The sequence below is a fragment of the Arachis hypogaea genome, chromosome 1 (assembly GCF_003086295.3).
Source record: "Arachis hypogaea cultivar Tifrunner chromosome 1, arahy.Tifrunner.gnm2.J5K5, whole genome shotgun sequence".
Lineage (NCBI taxonomy): Eukaryota > Viridiplantae > Streptophyta > Magnoliopsida > Fabales > Fabaceae > Arachis > Arachis hypogaea.
Window position 1 is genome coordinate 48,977,481 of NC_092036.1, and position 5,510 is coordinate 48,982,990.

The following is a 5,510-nucleotide window of genomic DNA, read 5'->3' on the forward strand; positions in this document are numbered from 1 at the left end:
CCCTCCTATCCATTGATGCTCAAAGCCTTGGATCTTTTTTACCCTTGCCTTTTGATTTTAAGGGCTATTGGCTTTTCCTGCTTGCTTTTTCTTTTTCTTTCTCTCTCTTTTTTTTCGCAAGCTTTTGCTTTTTTTCACTGCTTTTTCTTGCTTCAAGAATCAATTTCATGATTTTTCAGATTATCAATAGCATTTCTCTTTGTTCATCATTCTTTCAAGAGCCAACAATTTTAACATTCATAAACAACAAGATCAAAAAATATGCACTGTTCAAGCATTCATTCAAAAAACAAAAAGTATTGTCACCACATCAATATAATTAAACTAATTTCAAGGATAAATTCGATACTCATGTACTTCTTGTTCTTTTGAATTAGGAACATTTTTCATTTAAGAGAGGTGAAGGATTCATGTAATTATTCATAACCTTAAGACATAGTTACTACATACTAATGATCATGTAGGAAAGACACAAATATGGATAAACATTAAGCATAAAATTCGAAAAAAAGAGAAATAAGAACAAGGAATGAATCCACCTTAGTGATGGTGGCACTTTCTTCTTGAAGAACCAATGATGTCCTTGAGCTCTTCTATGTCTCTTCCTTGCGTTTGTTGTTCCTCCCTCATTGCTCTTTGATCTTCTTTAATTTCATGGAGAATGATGGAGTGCTCATGATGTTCCACCCTTAATTGATCCATATTATAACTCAAGTCTTCTAGAGAAGTGTTGAGTTGTTCTCAATAGTTGTTAGGAGGAAAGTGCATCCCTTGGGGCATCTCTGGGATTTCTTGGTGATGAGCTTCCTCATTCGTCTCTTGGGATCCATGAGTGGGCTCTCTTGTTTGCTCTATCCTCTTCTTAGTAATGGGCTTATCCTCCTCAATAGGGATGTCTCCTTCTATGATAACCCCAGCTGAGTAACATAGATGGCAAATAAGATGAGGAAAAGCTAGCCTTGCCATGGTGGAGGGCTTTTCGGCTATTTTGTAGAATTCAAGGGAGATGACTTCATGAACTTCTACTTCCTCTCCATTCATGATGCTATGAATCATGATGGCCCGATCCACAGTAACTTCGGATCGGTTGCTAGTGGGGATGATGTAGCGTTGGATGAACTCCAACCATCCTCTAGCCACAGGCTTGAGGTCCAGTCTTCTTAATTGAACCGGCTTGCCTTTGGAGTCTCTTTTCCATTGAGCTCCTTCCACACAAATGTCCATGAGGACTTGGTCCAACCTTTGATCAAAGTTGACCCTTCTAGTGTAGGGGCGTGCATCTCCTTGCATCATGGGCAAGTTGAACGCCAACCTCACATTTTTTGGACTAAAATCTAAGTATTTCCCCTGAACCATTGTAAGATAATTCTTTGGATTCGGGTTCACACTTTGATCATGGTTCCTAGTGATCCATGCATTGGCATAGAACTCTTGAACCATTAATATTCTGACTTGTTAAATGGGGTTAGTCAGAACTTCCCAACCTCTTCTTTGGATCTCATGTCGGATCTCCGGATACTCATTTTTCTTGAGCTTAAAAGGGACCTCAGGGATCACCTTATTCTTGGCCACAACATCATAGAAGTGGTCTTGATGGGCTTTGGAGATGAATCTCTCCATCTCCCATGACTTGGAGGTGGAAGCTTTTGTCTTCCCTTTCCCTTTTCTAGAGGTTTCTCCGGCCTTAGGTGCCATCAATGGTTATGGAAAAAACCAAAAAGCTATGCTTTTACCACACCAAACTTAGAATATTGCACGCCCTCGAGCAAGAGAAGAAAGAAGAAGAAGAAGAAGAAGAAGAAGAAGAAGAAAATATGGAGAAAAGGGAGAAGTGTGTGGTTTCGGCCAAGGTGAAGAAGAGAGGGTTGTGGTGTGTGAAAATGAAGAAGGATAGAGGGCTTTATATAGTGAAGGGAGAGGGAGTAGGTTTGGCTATTTAGGGTGGGTTTGGGTGGGAAAGAGATTTTAAATTTTGAAGGTAGGTGGGGTTTATAAGGAAGAGTGGATGGATGTGAGTGGTGAAGAGGTGATGGGGAAGAGAGATTGAGGTGATTGGTGAAGGGTTTTGGTGAAGAGTGTTTATTGGGTTGTGTGAAAAAGAGAGAGAGGGTGAGTTGAGGTAGGTGGAGATCCTGTGGGGTCCACAGATTCTGAGGTGTCAAGGATTTACATCCCTGCACCAATGAGGCGTGTAAAACACCCTTTTGCATGCAATCCTAGCGTTCAACGCCAGATTGATGCTTGTTTCTGGTGTTAAACGCCAGTTATATGCTTGTTTTAGGCGTTCAACGCCAATCTGCAGCATGTTTCTGGTGTTGAACGCCAGCTTTCCTCAGTGTGCAATCCTAGCATTTAAACGCCAGATTGCTGCATGTTTCTGGCGTTCAACGCCAGATCCATGCTCTGTTCTAGCGTTGAACACCAGCCAAATGCTCCTTACTGGCGTTTAAACGCCAGCAAGGTCTTCCTGTAGGGTGTGCTATTTCTTCTGCTGTTTTTTATTCTATTTTTAATTTTAGTATTTATTTCGTGACTCCACATGATCATGAACCTAATAAAACATAAAAGAACAATAAAAGGAAAAATAAAATTAGATAAATAAAAATTGGGTTGCCTCCCAATGAGCGCTTCTTTAATGTCAATAGCTTGACAGTGGGCTCTCAGGGAGCCTCACAGGTGATCAAGTCAATGTTGTAGACTTCCAACACCAAACTTAGAGTTTGGATGTGGGGATTCAACACCAAACTTAGAGTTTGGTTGTAGCCTCCCAACACCAAACTTAGAGTTTGATTGTGGGGGCCTTGTTTGACTCTGTACTGAGAGAAGCTTTTCATGCTTCCTCTCTATGGTTGTAGAGGAACACCCTTGGGTTTTAAACACAAGGTAGTCCCCATTCAATTGAAGGACTAATTCTCCTCTGTTAACATCTATCACAGCTCTTGCTGTGGCTAGGAAAGGTCTTCCAAGGATGATGTATTCATCCTCCTCCTTCCTAGTGTCTAAGATTATGAAATCAGCAAGGATGTAAAGGCCTTCAACCTTTACCAATACGTCCTCTACCAATCCATAAGCTTGTCTTACTGACTTGTCTACCATTTGCAATGAGAATATGGCAGGCTGCACCTCAATGATTCCCAGCTTCTCCATTACAGAGAGTGGCATAAGATTTATGCCTGACCCTAGGTCACACAGAGCCTTCTCAAAGGTCATGGTGCCTATGGTACAGGGTATTAAGAATTTGCCAGGATCTTGTCTCTTTTGAGGAAAAGTTTGCTGAATCCAAGTCTCATTACCAAACAATTTGGCATTCAGCTTCATGATGGCTCCTAGATATTGAGCAACTTGCTCTCCAGTTACATCTTCATCCTCTTCAGAGGAAGAATAGTCTTCAGAGCTCATGAATGGTAGAAGGAGGTTTAATGGAATCTCTATGGTCTCTATATGAGTCTCAGATTCCTTTAGGTCCTCAATAGAGAACTCCTTCTTGCTTGAGAGACGTCCCATGAGGTCTTCCTCATTGGGATTCACGTCCTCTCCTTCCCCCCTAGGTTCGGCATGTTGATTATGTCTATGGCCTTGCACTCTCTTTTTGGATTCTCTTTAGTATTGCTTGGGAGAGTACTAGGAGGAGTTTCAATGACTTTCTTACTCAGCTGGCCCACTTGTGCCTCCAAATTTCTAATGGAAGACCTTGTTTCACTCATGAAACTTAAAGTGGCCTTAGACAGATCAGAGACTAAGTTTGCAAAATTAGAAGTGCTCTGCTCATAATTCTCTGTCTGTTGCTGAGAAGATGATGGATAAGGCTTGCTGTTGCTGAGCCTATTTCTTCCACCATTATTAAAGCCTTGTTGAGGCTTTTGTTGATCCTTCGATGAGAAATTTGGATGATTTCTCCATAATGAATTTTAGGTGTTTCCATAAGGTTCACCCATGTAATTTACCTCTGCTATTGCAGGGTTCTCAGGATCATAAGCTTCTTCTTCGGAAGACGCCTCTTTAGTACTATTGGATGCATTTTGCCATCCATTCAGACTTTGAGAAATCATGTTGACTTGCTGAGTCAACATTTTGTTCTGAGCCAATATGGCATTTAGAGCATCAATTTCAAGAACTCCTTTCCTTTGAAGCGTCCCATTATTCACGGAATTTCTCTCAGAAGTATACATGAATTGGTTATTTGCAACCATGTCAATAAGTTCTTGAGCTTCTGCAGGTGTTTTCTTTAGGTGAATGGATCCACCTGCAGAATGGTCCAATGACATCTTAGAGAACTCAGACAGATCATAATAGAATATATCCAGAATGGTCCATTCTGAAAGCATGTCAGGAGGACACCTTTTGGTCATCTGCTTGTATCTTTTCCAAGCTTCATAGAAGGATTCACCATCATTTTGTTTGAAGGTTTGAACATCCACTCTAAACTTGCTCAGCTTTTGAGGAGGAAAGAACTTAGCCAAGAAGGCCGCGATCAGCTTATCCCATGAGTCCAGGCTATCTTTAGGTTGTGAATCCAACCATATTCTAGCTCTGTCTCTTACAACAAAAAGGAAAAGCATGAACCTGTAGACTTCAGGATCTACTCCATTAGTCTTAACAGTCTCACAGATCTGCAAGAACTCAGTTAAAAACTGGTAGAGATCTTCTGATGGAAGTCCATGGAACTTGCAGTTCTGTTGCAGTAGAGCAACTAGTTGAGGTTTCAGCTCAAAATTGTTTGCTCCAATGGCAGGGATTGAGATGCTTCTTCCATCAAATTTGGAAGTAGGTGTAGTATAGTCACCAAGCATCCTCCTTGCATTATTATTTTTGGCTGCCATCTCCTCTTCCTTTTTGAAAATTTCTGTAAGGTTGTCTCTGGATTGTTGTAATTTAGCTTATCTTAGTTTCCTCTTCAGAGTCCTTTCAGGTTCAGGATCTGCCTCAACAAGAATATTCTTGTCCTTGCTCCTGCTCATATGAAAAAGAAGGGAACAGAAAATAATAATAGGGATCCTCTTTACCATAGTAGAGAGATTCCTTTATGTTAGTAGAAGAAGGAAAAGGTGAGAATCCAAACACAAGGGTAAAGATAGGTTCAGATTCTTGAGATGAAGAGAAGTGTTAGTAAATAAATAAATAAATATAAGAAGATGAGAGGGAGAGAATTCGAAAATTAATTTTTGAAAAAGAGTTAGTGATTTTCGAAAATTGAAGGAAGAAATAAAATTAAAATTAAAATTTAAAACAATTAGTTAATTAAAAGAATTTTGAAAAAGAGGGAGGTAATTTTCGAAAATTAGGGAGAGGAAAGTAGTTAGGTGCTTTTGAAAAAGATAAAATATAGTTAAAACAAACAAAAAGTCAACTAGTTAGTTGAAAATGATTTGAAATTTAATTTTGAAAAGATAAGAAGTTGGAAGATATTTTGAAATCAAATTTTTGAAAAAGATAAAATTTTGAAAAAGATATGATAGAAAAGATATTTTTGAAAAAGAATTTAATTTTCTAAAATTAAAATTTAATTATTT

The 5,510-nt window shown here is 39.3% G+C and overlaps 1 non-coding gene across 1 annotated transcript; it reads left to right on the forward strand.

Moving 5' to 3' along the window:
• The first annotated feature begins 4,323 nt into the window (after window positions 1-4,323).
• On the forward strand, window positions 4,324-4,427 carry LOC112715624 (small nucleolar RNA R71). The gene has a single exon (XR_003159872.1). It is a non-coding gene; the product is annotated as a small nucleolar RNA R71 (small nucleolar RNA).
• Window positions 4,428-5,510: the final 1,083 nt, after the last annotated feature.